General features: G+C 41.6%; 1 protein-coding gene across 2 annotated transcripts in view; it reads right to left on the bottom strand.

Annotated features, from left to right (window-relative positions):
• The window catches only part of CTNNA3 (catenin alpha 3), a 2,257,234-nt gene that overhangs the window by 2,019,584 nt on the left and 220,048 nt on the right, over positions 1 to 17,602 (bottom strand). The window lies entirely within an intron of this gene.

Raw genomic sequence — 17,602 nt, 5'->3', positions numbered from 1 at the left:
CAACTGGGGATTGTTCCTGCCCCTACAGATCCAGAGGCTCTGGATCTGTAGGGGGGAGGGGAGAAAGTGCATTTTGCCTGAGGGCAGGGTTAGGACCAGAGTGGTAGGGCTAGGGTTGCCAACTTGCTCTAGATTTTCAGGACAGGCTGATACAATTCTAGTTTTATCCCACTGCATGCAGGGATTTACACCCTAGCACCACTGAATATTCCAGCCAAATTAACCAAATGTATCCAGTTAACTTTGCTAGTCAGATAGAAGCTGAATATGGACCTCTAAATTTTCAGATGCTCCTAGTGATTTGGATTGGTTGTCTATTTTGGTACACACAATGGTCTATTGTCTAGAATCATTTTGCTATTCTCAGAAGCCCTTAATATGCAAAATTGCTAAATAGAAAAATTATCAACAGTGGCTGATAGTATATGTTTATTGCTAAAACAAGATTTTACCTGCTTTACTGAAAAATATAATTATTAGATGAGTTTGTAAAGAACACTTCTAATCGGTAGGGAGTAAATTAAGCCTTGACCAAAGTATTCAATTATCTCTTGTTTTTGATGGACCTGTACTAATATTTAAGAAATAAAGCTGAAGATTTTCCAAATATCTGGACTATCCTGAAGAACTGATTATGTGAAAAGATGCTACCTTACAGTTCAGTTTCATTATTTTTCCCTCTTAGTTGATCTGCCATGAACAATGACGGATTTACTCTTTAAACTCACTGCATCCTTTGGGATTAAACCATGAGGATGAATGGTTTATATTTCTGTGATTTTATCAGTAATTTTATTTTATTTTTTACTACAGATGTGTGGCTGCAGATAGGAGATGATGTCCATCAGTCAGTCTAGGTAAGTCAACCATATCTACGTATGCGTCTATTTCAGTGTCCTTAATAGATGAATCCACACTATATAATTCACTGTAAAAATGTGCAAATCACTTTCTGATCTCAGTACCAGAAGTCAAGATATAACCTTCCTTTCTTTTAAGATTCTCTCTCACCTTATTTAGTATTTTGAGCAGCCCCATATAACATATACATTTTAATCAGCCAGTCCTGAGAACTTTCGAACAGTAATCTTAATGGCAGGAAAAAAACATAATAAATATTAAATCGGTCAATATCAGAAAAGACTAATGAGTACTATAGTTAACAAAGAATTCCCAACTTAAAAGAAATAACAAAACAATAAGAGGAATAAACCTTGTTGTCTCATGGTCACCGTATCCTTTGAGGAAAAGCAGAATGTTCATACAAACAAAATACACTTTGAAATGTTTGTATGATAATACCAAAAGTCTAAGAAATAAGATGGAAGAAAATTAGGGTTCATACCAGTGAATGATGACAGACTTAACTGGCATCTCAGACATGGTGGAAAGAGGATAACCAATGGGATAGTGCTATACCAGGGTACAAACTATATCGCAATGACAGAAAGGAGCATCTTGAGGGTGGGGTAGTGCTTTATCTCCGGGATGGCATAGAGTCCAACAGGATAAAGATCCTGCATGAGACTAAAAGCACAATCAAATCTTTATGGGTAGAAATCCCTTGTGTTGGGGAAGAGTATAGTGATAGGAGTATACTACCGTCCACCTGACCAAGATGGTGAGACTGACAGTGAAATGTTAAGAGAAATTAGGGAAGCTAACCAAATTGGTAATGCAGTAATAATAGGAGATTTCAATTTACCCCAATATTGACTCGGTAAGTGAAACATCAGGACAGGCTAGAGAGATAAAGTTCCTGGATGGAATAAATGACAGTTTTATGGAGCAATTGGTTCAGGAACCAACAAGAGCAGGAGCAATTTTAGATCTAATTCTCAGTGGAGTGCAGGATTTGCTGAGAGAGGTAATGGCAATAGTGATCATAGTATAAACCAATTTGAATTAATGACTGGAAGGGGGTCAGTAAGTAAATCCATGGCTCTAGCACTAAACTTTCAAAAGGGAAACTTTGATAAAATGAGAAACATAGTTAAAAAAAAAACGGAAAGGTACAGCTACAAAGGTCAATAGTGTGCAACAGGTGTGGACATTGTTAAAAAAATACCATCCTAGTAGCACAGTCCAGATGTATTCCATGCATTAAGAAAGGTGGAAGGAAGGTCACACCATTGCCAGCATGGCTAAAAAGTGAGATGAAAGAGGCTGTTTTAGCCAAAAGATCTTCATTCAAAAATTGGAAGAAGGATCCATCAGAAGAAAATAGGATAAAGCATAAGCACTGGCAAATAAAATGTAAGACATTGATAAGACAGGCTAAGAAATAATTTGAAAAGAAGTTGTCCCGTAGAGGCAAAAACTCACAATAAAAACATTTTAAAATAAATCCAAAGCAGAAAGCCTGCGAGGGATTCAGTTGGACCATTAGATGATCGAGTGGTTAAAGGGGCACTTAGGGAAGATAAGGCCATCGAGGAAAGATTCGATTTCTTTGCTTCGGTGTTTACTGAAGAGGATGTTGGGAAGATACCCATTCCAGAGACGGTTTTTCAAGGGCAATGATTCATATGAACTGAACCAAATCACGGTGAACATGGAAGATGTGGTAAGCCTGATTGTCAAATTTAAGAGTAGTAAATCACCTGGACCAGATGGTATACACCCCAGGGTTCTGAAAGAACTAAAAAATGAAATTTCAGACCTATTGCAATTAATTTGTAACCTATCATTAAAATCATCCATTGTACCTGAAGACTGGAAGATAGCCAATGTAACCCCGATATTTAAAAAGGCCTCCAGGGGTGATCTGGGAAAATATAGACCGGTGAGCCTGACTTCAGTGCTGGGAAAAATCGTGAAAACTGTTATAATAAATAAAATCACAAAACATTTAGATAGACATGGTTTAATGGGACACAGCCAGCATGGATTTACCCAAGGGAAGTCTTGCCTCACAAATCTGCTACATTTTTTTGATTGGGAGAATAAACATGAGGATAAAGGTGAACTGGTGGTAGATGTGGTATATTTGGATTTCCAGAAGGCATTCAACAAAGTCCCGCATGAGAGGCTTCTAAGAAAACTAAAAAGTCATGAGATATGAGGAGATGTCCTTTTGTGGATTGCAAGCTGGTTAAAAGAAAGGAAATTTAGAGTAGGATTAAATGGTCTGTTTTCACAGTAGAAAAAGGTAAACAGTGGAGTGCCTCAGGGATCTGTGCTTTTTAATATATTTATAAATGAACTGAAAAAGGGTAAGACGAGTGAGGTGATCAAATTTGCAGATGACACAAAATTATGCAGAGTAGTTAAATCTCAAGTGGATTGTAAATTGCAGGAGAACCTTGCGAGACTGGAAGACTGGGCTTTCAAATAGCAAATGAAATTTAACATGGACAAGTGCAAAGTTATGCATATAGGGAAAAATAACCCTTGCTGTAGTTACACAATGTTAGCTTCTATGGAAAGAGATCTAGGCATCATAGTGGATAACACATTAAAATCATCGGCTCAGTGTGCTATGGCGATCAAAAAAGCAAACAAATATTAGGAATTATTAGGAAGGGAATGGCAAATAAAATGATTGGTCTCATATAATGCCTCTGTATTACTCCATGGTGAGACTGCATCTTAAATACTGTGTGCAGGGCCGGAGCAAGGGGATTTGGCGCCCTAGGTGAGCCTTCTCCCTTGCGCCCCCCGGGTCACGCTGCCACCCCTCAGTCTTGGCCCCGACTCCTACCTCACTCTCGATCATGCCTGCCGACTGTGTGGTTTTCTGGGTCACAAGCAGGTTAGGCACTGCTCGCAGCCTGCCAAATCTCCACTCCTCTTTGCCACCGCTTGCGGCCCCATATGGCTAGCACCCAGTGGCGCACCAAGGGTCTCCGGCGCCCGGGGGTCAATGCATTTGTGTGCCTCTCCAGCATCTCCCCCTTAATACTTCATAATTACTTAATAAATCAGTGACGTCTCTAGACAGAAGAATTGTTGGGGGAGGGGGGGAATCAAAATGACATTTCTTCATCACATCCACCTCTATAGCATGGATCCTGCTTTAAAATTGGTTATATAAAAAAAAAGTGTTAATAAAAAAGTCCAAAGGGTCTTCTGCGTAATTTTAAAAAGCTGGCCAATTTCACACGATAAAAATATTTGATAGCCTCATTCAACTAATTCTATATGGCTATGAGAGTGAAGTCTGGAATACATAGGAAGGGACAGAATGTCAATACAAATCCTGCACCTCCAGTTCTGTAACTCTGTGCATCCACTGAAATTCCCCCAAACAATGGAGCTTGGATGTTTCCCCTTACAGCTCATCATACTAAAAGCTATTTTCAAATTCTGGTGTCACCTCACAGTAACAGCAGCACAAACACCTTCCACTGCCAGGCACATTGTGAACTAACACAAAACCCCACAAAAAAGACACTCAAAATCTATACTGCAAGGACTCAAACAACAATAACCCTACCTGTGAAAAAACAAGGGTAAATATTATACTAGGTCCTAGAATACCAATACACCACCTACTGAGAAACAAAACAAACCCAATTGCTATAGATCCCTATACAGACACTATATGCTAGCAGAATCTCTCATCATGGTCATACACACAGAGCAGAGACAGACCCTCACCAAATACAGAATAAAGCCACATAAAGTATAAATAGAAATGTGCAGACAAAAACTGAACTGTAAAACACATCATGCCAGACTCTTTACAGTGTAACAATGGAAAAACAAAAATTTCACCATTCCTCATGAAGCAAATCAATAAAATCAAGATATATAAATAATTAATCATAATTATAAAATCATACAAATAAAATAATTTCAAAACAGCTGATGAATAGAATATCCAATAATTAAAGACTCATGCAAATTTTGAAAGCTTTACCAAACACCAATAAAATATTTCAAACAGCAGACACATCACATACTACCCAATAATTAAAATGGTAGTCAATCAAGAAAAATGAACTTAAAAAGCCACCTTTACTTACCCTCTCTAGCAGTTCTCCTACTCCTTTCCCTTGCAGGCCACACCAGAAGCAGCATTATTCAATGCATATCCAGCATAGTTCTCTGCTTCAACGGCAGGGCTGAAGAAAAACTGATACTTCACACACCCAGCAGAGCTCTCTGCTTCAACGGCAGGGGAGAAGAAAAAAGGGTTCGCACTCACAAAGCGGGGAGTAGCTGGCTTGTTACGGCGGTTACTACCCCAAACCAAATGTGCCTGATACTTCACTTTCGATGCATATCCAGCATGGCTCTCTGCTTCAACGGCATGGGAAAAGAAAAACAACCAATAAGGGCTGTATAACATAGTCTGGGTAAAACAAATAAGCATGGGTGTAGCTTGCTTATTGCGGCGGTTACTACCCCTACTACCCCTAACTAATCAAGCTAGACATTTCACTTGGATGCAGCTCCATCACTGCTCTCTACATTAATGGTGGGGGTGGAAGGGAAATAGAACCAAGAGCTAAGAGAAACAGATAAGTATGAGAGAAAAAATGTGTGAGGCTTGCTGGGCAGACTGGATGGGCCGTTTGGTCTTCTTCTGCCGTCATTTCTATGTTTCTATGTCATTTCATTTCTATATTAGCTGCTGAAGCTGTCCTCACAGTCCTCTTCTTTAGGGACCACAACCAGTCTCTTCTCTCTCTCACACACACACACACACACACACACACCAGTCACACCCTCAGGACCAGTTTCTGTCTTTCACACACCAATCATCTCCCCAACCAGTCTCTCTCTCTCACACACACACAAGCACATACATACCAGTCATCTCCCTGATCAGTCTCTCTCATACACACAGACGTCACCTCTCTGGCTAGTCTCTCTCAATCACACAATGCTCTCGCTCTCTCTTACTTACACACAGGCTTTCACTTACACACATGCTCTCTCTATTTCACTTACACACAAGCTCTCAATCACACACATGTTCTATCTCACTTACAAACAGGCTCAATCACACACATGCCCTCTCTCACAGCCACAAGCCAGTCAAAAACATGCTCCATCTCTCTCGCACACGCACAATGATACACACTAGCACCCTCCCTGTTTCACATATACACCACACACATATAGAAGCACCCTCCCTGTCTCACATACATACCACACACATACAGAAGCACCCTCCCTGTCTCACATACACATTACACTCTCACAGAAGCACCTTGCTTTCAGACTTGCAGCATTTTTTACTTTTACTAAAAGTGAAAGTGATGCTCCCAACCATTAAATAAGAAAACCACAATCCTATCAGAAGGCGAAATGACACCCTTCCTTCAGGTTCTGTCCTTCCAAGGGACAGCCACCCACACCGTACAGCTTCTCTTGTTTTACGCTTTCAGGCAATAAAGCAAGTGTCTTTCTTCAAACTATCAGTCATATGATTATTCATGTGGGAGATATGGAACAGAAAGACATCCTTAGTCAGCTTCCCTTTTAAATGGGAAGATTCCAGTCTTAGTCATTTAAAAATATACATTTTCTAAAGGCTTAAAAAAAAAAAGCAAAACCATTTCAGGTTCTATTCTAGTCTTCATGCTTAAATTATGCTTAAAAAAAAAACAAAAACCCACCTGGCATCAGTATCTTAAATTTGTGATTTTGCTGAGATGAACATTTTAAATACTTTAATTTTTTTTGCTTTAGTATTTGTCTCTGCCCCTTTAAGTTACATTTTATTTTCCAGAAGAGGGATGCTTAAAATTTAGTAATTTTATCTTTCATCCAACTTTTCAAAAGTTCAGGTATATGTATTATCAAATTTCATTTTTTTAAACTGGCAGATTCCTTTCTCACATACACACACATACTCACAGAAAGAAGATCGGCGCTGAGACTTAGGGGGCGCCGCGGCAGGCAGCCAGCTTCCGACTCACCCTGCCTCCCCCCCGAGTGCCACCCTCCCGACAACCCCCTACTGGTCCAGCGGAGGTCCCGGGAGCAATCTGCTGCTCCAGGGGCCTCGGCTGCTACTAAGCAAAATGGCGCCGGTGGCCTTCAACCCCTACCATGTGACAGGGGCTAAAGGTGCCATTGGTTGACCCCTGTCACATGGTAGGGGCTGAAGGTAACTGGCGCCATTTTGCTTAGTGGCAGCCGAGGCCCCGGGTGCGGCAGATCACTCCCGGGACCTCCGCTGGACCACTAGGGCGGTGTCGGGAGGGTGGCACTCGGGGGGGGGGGGGGGGGCAGGGCGAGTCGAGAGCTGGCTGCCTGCCGTGGCGCCCCCTACATCTTGGCGCTTGGTCTCCATCTAGGCGAGTTGAAGGCTGGCAGAATTTTGAAAGGGCACTTTTTGCCCTTTCAAAATTCTGCTGCCTGCCGCAGCGCCCCCTAAGTCTCGGCGCCCTAGGCACAGGCCTAGCTCGCTTAGTGGTTCCGCTGGCCCTGACTGTGTGCAATTCTGGTCGCTACATCTCAAAAAAGATATAGTTGCACTGGAGAAAGTACAGAGAAGGGCAACCAAAATGATAAGGGGCATGGAATGGCTGCCCTTTCAGGAAAGGCTAAAGATGATAAGGCTGTTCAGTTTGGAGAAGAGACGACTGATATGATAGAAGTCTACAAAATCATGTAAGGACATGAACAAGTTAATGTAAATCTGTTATTTACTCTCTCAGATAATAGAAGGACCAGGGGGCACTCCATGAGGTTAGTAAGTAACTCATTTAAAACAAATCAAAGAAAATTCTTTTTCACTCAGCGCATAGTTAAGCTCTGGATTTCATTGCCAGAGGATGTGGTTACAGCAGTTACTGTAACTGGGTTTAAAAAAGGTTTGGATAAGCTCCTAGAGGAAAAATCCATGAACTGCTATTAATTAATAAACAACAGTAGCCTGAGATTTATTTAATGTTTGGGTACTTGTGTCTTGGATTGGCCACTGTTGGAAACAGGATACTTGGCTTGATGGACCCTTGGTCTGACCCAATATGGCATGGCATACCTTATGTTCTTATGAAAAATGAACCTCCTGATTGTCTCCAAAGATGCCTTCCTCCCTTTTCTACATGCTGCCACCTAGGAATGTCATCTCTTACAGTGAAAGATGAAGATGGCTGTGGAGACATTTTTTACTATGAAGTATGCTTCTTTAAGAGCCACCTCTGCATCCAGTGCCATTTTCACCCTTGTGGTACGTCAATTGATAGAAAATGTAATGCCAAATGAGTTCATCCAGCGGTAGTGGATATTTTCTCTACAGAGGGTCATGGTTACTTCCCTAAAATCCTGCTGTTTATGTAGTGTAATCAGAGACAACTCCACAAAAACTGCGATGGTATTTTGCTCCCATTGCTATGAAAGTTTCTTTTTTGCAATATTAAATATTTACATCTTTATAAAATAACTATGAATACAGACAATGATGTTTCCTGATTTATTACCAAACCACAAACCCAATGCTCTATGTGCCTGTTCAGTTTCTATATTGAATTCATTCTCATTTTCCATATTGTCAAACAATTTCAAAAGAGTCTTGCAAAAGTTTATTGTGGTCACTTTGCAAGCTCCATATGCAGGTGTTTCTGGCAATCCACGGAAGCTCAAATTGTACCAGCACAACTGGTTCTCGAAGTCCTCTAATTTTTTCAGAAAAAAAAGCATTGGGCCGGATTTTAAAAGCCCTGCGCACATAAATCCGGCTGGATTTACGCGTGTAGGGCACTCGCGTGCTGGCGCGCCTATTTTGCATAGGCCGCCGGTGCGCGCATAGCCCCGGGACACGCATACGACCCGGGGCTTCGTAAAAGGGGTGGGAGGGGGCATGACTGGGGGCATAGCGCCGGCTCGGGGGCATGGCCGAGGCCTCTGGACCAGCCCCCGGGTCGGGTGATGGTGTGCCAGCTGCCCGCTGGCGCGTGCAGATTTACGCCTGCCTCGGGTAGGCGTAAATCTGCCGACAAAGGTAGGGGGGGGTTTAGATAGGGCCGGGGGGGGGGGGGGTGAGGTAGGGGAAGGGAGGGGAAGGTGAGGGGAGGCAGAAGGAAAGTTCCCTCCAAGGCCGCTCCAATTTCAGAGCGGCCTTGGAGGGAACAGGCAGCGCGCGCCAGGCTCGGCACGCACAAGTTGCACAAATGTGCACCCCCTTGCGCACGCCGACCCCAGATTTTATAAGATACGCGCGGCTACGCGCGTATCTTATAAAATCCAGCGTACGTTTGTTCGCGCGTGGTGAGCGAACAAAAGTACGCGCGCGCGCTGTTTTTGAAAATGTACCCCATTGTGTTCATCTTGGAGCTCTTTATATTTGCTGCCATGTTTATCTAGTTTAGTCGCATGTGAATCTAGGTGCACATCATTTTCTTCACCATGTCTGCCTATTTCTACTATTTCCTCCCACATTTCAGCTATCAAAATAATTAGTTACTGCTTGTTTGCTTTAATATCCACTCGCAGCTTGCAAAACCTTTCTTGGAACTCTGCGCACATTGGGACATCACTCCCCGTATGAATTTGAGCGGCATTTGATTTGCGGCCTTCATCCTGTGGCTCACGGACTGCCTGCTCTGCCATGTTGATGTCCTCACTTACCACGTCACTAGTTTTAGTGAATGAAAACTGCTTTAAATACAAAGTTTTTTCCTTGGCAATCATCCTGTTTAATTCTCAGCTTAATCCCACCTGGGGAAAGAACAACAGGCAGCGGATGGCTTGTTGTAAATCATGGATTAGGCTTTTTGGGCACAGGAGCTGAAACTTGGGTGTCCATCAGGGTTCATGATGTCATCAACCCTCCTGACCCATTTCCAGATCAACCAAACCACATCTCACCCCCAAAGGACTTGATATATTCCAAATTTGTGGAGAAGATGGGATCAAAACTTGGGGTTCATATCCATAAGACAAAGACCTTCACTCAGAACTCTTCAGTCTTCTTCAAATTCTGGACACCCTGTCAAAGCCAGCAGCCTTTCCAGTCCACAGCATCCTCAACATCTTACAAATGAGGATGTTGCCTATTTCAGGCATTCCTATGGCTAGGAAACGTAACCTTATATACAGAGTTCAAATGTCTCTGGGGTTTGGCATCATTTAGCTTCCACACCAATCTGAGTGGTCAAATCTGCTATGAAAAAAGAGAAGCACACAAGAATTCATTCAAATTCACCACTAGGAAAAGATTGCAGACTACTTGACAACTTTGGCAAGGTGGTTTTTCAAAGCTCCATGCTCAACGCACACATTGCTGTCCACCAATTCCACATGGTACAATACCTCCACTACTGCATTCAGAAGCTGAAGCTTTTTCTGCAACCTATGGATAGTGGTAGTTACTATCCTCAACGCTTTTAGATACACAGAAAGGCTTTTGTCACCTTGTCTTAACTATCAGCCTCTATCAGGGCTTGATGTATGGCATGTCTTAGAGCGAGCAGCATATGCAAAGATGTACATGGGAAGTTGGTAGACCTCCCTTGTTTAGGGGATAATCTATTTGGTGAAAAGCTCAGAGATGGTTTCTCAATAAAAGACTAGAATGTGGTAGTACAATCTTTTTTGATGGCTCCCAAATAGTCCTCTACATTGAGACATTACAAACAATTGTACTTTCACAGCAGTCCCTACCTGCTTTTCAACACTACCATCATCTGCTGCCTCTTCTAGCCCAATGTCAGCAGCCCGTTTCTGGCTAGATCTCGATAACGAGATCACCATCAAGATAAAGCCACACAACAGACCCAACCCAAACCTAGCCTGGTCAGTGTTATTTTGGAAAATGGTGGCTGCTGGGCATAGGAGTTTATGGCTGACTCTAGGCCTCCACCCTACCACCAGGGCAATTTAGTACTTTTTTTTGGGGGGGGGGAGGGGGGCGGCGGAGGATAGGCTAGCTCCTGGAGTGGGCTTTTTTTAGCCAAGGCAAACGGTTGAGGGCTCTACCTATGAACAAGGTTTTTCATAAATACTGGAGGAACCTGGCCAACTCCAGGGGCAGTAGGTGGGTGGGAAAGGTATGCTCTGGGGACTCCTGTGGTCTGAGACATATTTTTTCTTTTAAAAACTTTTTTTTTAACTATAGGAAAACAGCACATATTTTTTGCAAATCGTGTGCTCTATTTCTAAATAGTGCGTACTATTTACAAACAGCAAGCACTATTTTCAAAACAGAAAAAAAGGAATAATTAAAAAATGAAGTATTTTTATTTTTTTATTTTTATATACCGATGTTCTTGTATGCAATACAAATCACTCTGGTTTACATATAATAGTGAAATGCCCAAAAAAAGGGGAGGGGCTTTACATAGAACATTAGAACTTTAGAACAATAGAGCAAAGTACAAATTACAAATTAAACATAGTATAGTATAAATAGTATAAATACAAGAAACGTATGAACTCAAAATCATAGTGCAGTTAAAAAAGTCATGATAGGATAATTCAATGTGGTATCCCCTAGTTGGGTTTATCATAGCATCTAGGCAGCATTAAGTGTTTGGGAAGGCTTGGCGGAAAAGCCAGGTTTTTAGCTTTTTTTTTTAACTCCTGATGACTTGGTTCAAGTCTTAGATCAGGGGGGGGGGCGCGTTCCATTGGTGGGGGCCTGCTGAAGATAGTGCTCATTTGCTCAAAGATGATTATACCGGCGGGGCATACAATGTGCCTTTGTATGCGCTTCTAATTGGTCTGGAAGATGTGTGAGGTTGAAGTTGTGTACTTAACATGATTGGAGCAAGTTTGTGTGTCGCTTTGTGGACGATTGTGAGAACTTTGTAGAGTATCCTGTGTTTAATAGGGAGCCAGTGGAGGTTACGAAGGATTGGAGTGATATGTTCTCTTTTGTTAGAGTTTGTGAGGATTCTGGCAGCGGCGTTCTGTACCATCTGTAAGGGTTTGATAGAATTTGTGGGGAGACCGAGTAGAAGGGAGTTGCAGATATGGAGCTTGGATAGTATGATGGATTGGAGTACTAGCCGGAAGTCAGTGAAGTGGAGGAGGGGTTTTAGCTTTCTGAGGACTTGCAGTTTGTAAAAGCAGTCCTTTGTTTACTGTTAGTGTTTACTGTTTATAAACTTTTTTAGGTTAAGATTGTTGTCTAGCCAGGCTCCAAGATCTCTGACGTCAGGTGAGAACGTGCTATTTGAGTTTATTGATTGAGAGGAGCTTGATGAGATGGTGAGGGGGTCATGGGAGATAATGAGCATTTCAGTTTAATTGGCATTCAATACTAAGTTGAGGCTAGAGAGTAAGTCTTTAATTGGCTGAAGGCAGTCATTCCAGTAGGTGATAGTTTTTTGAAGGGATTCTGTAATCGGGAGAAGGATTTGTATGTCATCCGCATAGAGGTAATGGGTGAGCTTAAGGTAGTGAAATAAAAAAGGACACAAAAATGTTTCCTTTGCACATCCCTAGTGATGACATATACAGTGAATACAGTCACATGTAGATCCTATGAAAACATTTTATAACTTGGTGTATCATATACATGGTATTTTAAAATACACATATCTTTACCCTGGAATATATGTGCAAATTCATGCTTATGCATGAATACATGAAATGCATTGAAAGTGAGTTTTTAATGCATTAAACCCATGTACTTTTACCTATTGTAAAAATATATGCACATATATTTTATGCATGAAAATAAAATGGGACTTATTTGCATAAGACCAGATTTATGATTTTAAGTCAATATATTTTAAAACATGCGAGCAGAACTGAAACTAACCAGTTTATCAATTACTCCACCAAGTCCTCCAGTCCTCCAGATCATCAAGACCTTCCTGGATCTTCAGTTTGAACACCCCCATTTTACCCAGGCCTCCTACCCAGCCAATAATATACAATAAACAAGTCTAATATCAATTAAACCAGATAATTAGGTGTAAAATTACATAAGTTGCCAAATGTACATACCTATGTGTCTTTTAAAATAGCACCTTACATGCTTAATTGTTGACCCCACCATGAAACACCCCTACACTGCCATCATTTTATGTACATATAGATGCACATGAAATGTAAAGCTTGCACATACTTTTATAAAACATCGATTATGCGAGGACAAGCTTCTTATATGCATGTATACTAAAGTTTACACATGCAACTCTTTGAAAAAATTCATCCCTTTTGCTTTTTGTTTATTAGTGTGTCAAAAAGATAAAATGAGTACTACTTCCAACTAATTAAAAAGATTGACAGCAATGGTGATTTATATGGGTAATGTAATGTTAATTATTGAACTGGTATAAATAGTATGTAAAGACAGAAGTGTTGAATATAAATCCAAAAAACAAACACGAAAAACATCCCACACAATAATTGAAGCAAATGAAATAAAAGGAGGACAAATATATGAAGATTTCTTGATATTTAGCTGTTTTCATTATACTTTAAATCTACCCTTGATCTCACATTAGATCTTTCACAATTTGCAACATTTTTCTATCTGAATTATTACAGGTACTTTAGAAATGTATACAGATATATATATATATACAGTGAGAGAGAGTAATGGATAGAAAAGAGACAGGTACAGAATAAGAAATGTGCAATAAGGGAAGCAGCTTCTGTGGATCTATGCACTTATGAATTCATACCTATAGAAGTACTGCAGTTGCTACATAATATATTCCTAAAGTGAATACAGTTCCAGTTGTTAATTATATCTTGATTCTGTGGCAGTTTCTGCCCGAAGTCAATTTTTCTAATGTTTAATGTTAGTTTGAGATGCAATTTTAAAAGACTCAAGAGAACACAGAACCCACAGACACTTGAACACAGCAGGGTTGAGCTTTCATTTGAAATGAAACAGGTCATTTTAACTAAATTTCCTGTTTTGTTTCATTTCATTTGAAAACAAAACAAAAAACATTTTTCCCCCATTTTTCCCACTAAATAGCCACCAACCCCATCCTGGGTCCCTTGCAGCAAAAAAAATATTTTAAAAATTCAAATCCACTTAGCCCTGCTCCTCCAGCTCCTCCCGCCCTTGCCTCCTAACCCATCAGTGGTCTGTAGAGTTGCAAGAGCAATCCCCAGGTGCTCCTCCCCAGCAGGCTGGGATTTCAGAATGCAGCCAACCAGCCCTGAAGCCAGCACAGTTGTTTTCTACAGACATTGCGAAATACCAACCCGGTGGGCCAGGACCAACTGGGGATCACTCCTGCCCCAATTTGGACTCAGATTTGATTACTAGGCCTGCCTTCTACTGTTCTGGCCAGCTGGAGATGCTGCAGAGATAGCACTCACAGCCCCGGAGGGGAGGGAGTCTCATTCCTTGCTCAACAGTGGCACCTTATTTGGGTTCTGGTGGCAGCCGCAGGCTAAGAACTGTCATGCGATGTGAGTTGACAGGGGGGATATGAAAATAGGGAATCTCTGATCCCTCCCCCACTCCCGAATAGTTACAAATGAAGGCTCAAAGATCCCAAAAAAAGGCTGGTTACAATTCAGCTGGACGATCAAAAGAGCAGAAAGAAACTGCTTGTAAAAAAAAAAAAAAAAAATACAACAAAAAAACCCAGTAAGATATATACAAAGTTTGCTCAAATTATAAAAGTATAGCATAAACTAAAAGCTATATTTTCAGAAAAAATGTGGTGCTACTCATGTTAAATAACATTTAAAAAGACTCTATATTCTGAAATGCTATATCCAGGAAGACATAGGAACTACACTATTTATTAAAACCCTTCCATTAATTTTGTGGAACCAGAATCCCCAGCAGCAACAAGACTCATTTATTTTAATCAATCTTATCTAACTTTCAGAAAGGGACTGAAATACTGTGACCTCTGAAGGACAGGAAGCCTCTATATAGGGCTTACAGTGCAGTCACCATGTTGATATTGATGCAGATGTCCAACTAGCTATATGTAAAGGGGTAAATGCTTTAAACCTCCAGAACACCTTAAAAGACTAGAACCAAGCATCCAGCCAGAAGGGAACCTCAGCTGGAAGGGTGTTTCCCTGGGGGGGGGGGGGGGGGGGGGGGGGGGGGAAATACATACCAAAGGCCAGGGAGACCCAGAACAGGAGGATAAAGCACCAGGAATTATGCCAAAACCTTGTATGTTTCATTACCTGACTTTTGCTGTAGCATTGTTGAAGTAAGCTAGCTTATTTTTGCTACATTTCTGTTAGTGTAAATAATTAAAGTGGTTTTTTCTGTTGTGCAACCCCTGGGTGAGATGGATCCTTTAACTGGCAACCAAGTGCACATAAAAAGAAATAGAGAAGGACCCTTTTTGCACAACCACTCCAATGTCTCTATGCAACTCTTTTCCTCCCACTGAATAGCTTTACTCTGAGGTCCAGGTTCCTAAGTATGAGGATGAATAATAGTTCTTATACCCTGCTTCTTTGTATTTCAAGTCTTTTTCCTGTCCTCTGTACACAACTAAGCTTTACACTTTACGGATAAGAACATAAGAAGTTGCCATACTGGGTCATGCCAAGGGTCCATCAAGCCCAGCATCCTGTTTCCAAAGGTGGCCACCAAGTCACATGTACCTGGCAAGTATCCAAACATTAAGGGGTAGATTTTAAAAGATGCGCGCAGGGCTGGACGCATCGTGGGCGGCATGTATTTTACAAAGTTCACGCATATGTGCACAAACTATGCAAAATACGTGCATGTGCAGCTCTGATTCGCAAGGCCGACGTCTTGCCAGCTAAGGTGGACATGCTTGTTGAGCATGTCATGCAGTACCAGAATTTGCTGTATGGTCCCCAGTCTAAGAGGGTGGGTGCATACAGGAAGGAGCAGATCTGGAAGCGGATTAAGCACTCTGTCAACTCAGTGTTCCACCACAACCGTAGCATTGGGGAACTGATGCATAAGTGGAGGGACCTGAGGAGACTGGTGAAGCAGAAGCAGGCCAGGAGGATTGCAGAGGGAAAGGCAGCCACATCAGCTTCACTCACTCTGAGCAGCTGATACTCAGCACTTTATCTGAGGCAGCTGTGGGTGGAGTTGGCCAGCTGGACACCATGCCTCGTCTATGGCAGGAGGTGTGCATTGTAATTTATTTTTTTTTTTAAGTAGGCTGTACTGATATCCATCAGGCACTTCTTAATAAGCAAGCCTTCTTAAAGCTACTCCCATAGTAAATGTGTTCATGTACAGTATGCAAAGCAATACTGGTTACATCTCAACCTATCCATATGTACACAGTATAGAGTAGAGCAGTTTCTGTTAAGCTCTTTAATGAACATAGTGGACAGTTGTTTTATTTTTTTCAATCATTATCCTAAAATTGTAGGAATGCATGATCTACACATGTATGTACAAAAGCAGCATACACCTTATATCTGCTGCGGCTTTGTTCATATAAGCTAGGTCACTCTGTGCAGTGGTCTTTCATTTGTCTATGAAGAAATGCTGTCAGTATTTATAATGGCCTAATAAAGTTGAATCTTTAAGGTGTAGTTGCATAACCTGTATATTAAAAAGCATAAGGGATGCTCTTTGTTAGGGCCTATGTAGGGTGACCATATAGCTCAATGAGAAAAGCAAGAATATTGCACTGGCTATTTTATAAATTACCTTTGCATGTAGAGTGACCAAGTAGCTCTTGGTCAACGGAAAATAAAATGAACCAGCTCCTGGCTTACCCCAATGCATGCAATGAGACATTGTTCTGCTTTTCTTTGGGAAATCATAAGAGAAATCAGAACATCATTTTAATGAAAGCAATGGGGGTAAAACCAGGACTGGATTGGATGTTCCCCCGTGACATCAGCTGTATGCTCACTCTAGGCCTATTCTCCTCTGCCACTTTCCACCTCACAAGGTCCCCAACAGATAGGAAATGTCATGTGTCCCAGCAATGCAAATAACATTTGGGGTCTCTTGTTTTTTGTTTTTTTTTATGATTCTAGCCACTTTCATGAATCTTCAAAGGACAGGGCCTTGTGTTTGTGTAAGTGGTAGACTGTGACCCAAATATGTGTAGTAGAGTGAAAGTACAACCTAGAAGCCATCCCCCAGTGATGTGTCCTTGCTGGAAGTGGTCATGAATTCTTGATTGTGATAGAATGTAGGCATCGTGAGTGGATCCTGGAAAGTGGGGCACCACATGCATGATGATGCCCTCGACATTGCAGACCACTTGCATGTTTAGGGAGTGGAATCCCTTGAAGTTGCGGTAGGTGGCCTCATCTCCTCCTGGTGCCCTTATGGGCATGTGAGTGCAATCAATAGCTCCCAAGACTGAGAGGAAGTGTGCAATTTAATAGAAATCAGTCATTTGTTGTTTTTCCTGTCTTCTGGAGCGGAAAGAGATAAAGTGATGTGTTTTCCTGAGCAAGGCAGCCAGGACCTGCTCTAAACACCTCGAGGTGGAAGACTGAGTGATTCCAGATGTAATTCCTAGCAGTGTTTGGAAGGTGCCAGTAGCAAAAAAGACCAAGGCGGTAGTCACCTTGATGTGTACGACCCTTTGGGTGGTAGGGTGCAGTTCAGGCTCTAACATTTGGCAGAGGAACAGTATGGTTTCCTTATTAAATCTGAACCTTCTCATTACTTCCTCCTCAGACAGATCCAGAAAATGTGTCCGAATCCTGTAAATTCTATGTACAGAGTACCTCCTCATCCTCAGCATTCTTCTTCTCCTCTCTCTTCTGAGCCATATAAATCTGAGGACCCATGCAGTTA

This window comes from Rhinatrema bivittatum, chromosome 7, assembly GCF_901001135.1.
Source record: "Rhinatrema bivittatum chromosome 7, aRhiBiv1.1, whole genome shotgun sequence".
Classification (NCBI taxonomy): Eukaryota; Metazoa; Chordata; class Amphibia; order Gymnophiona; family Rhinatrematidae; genus Rhinatrema; species Rhinatrema bivittatum.
This window is presented reverse-complemented; position numbering and strand designations above follow the sequence as displayed.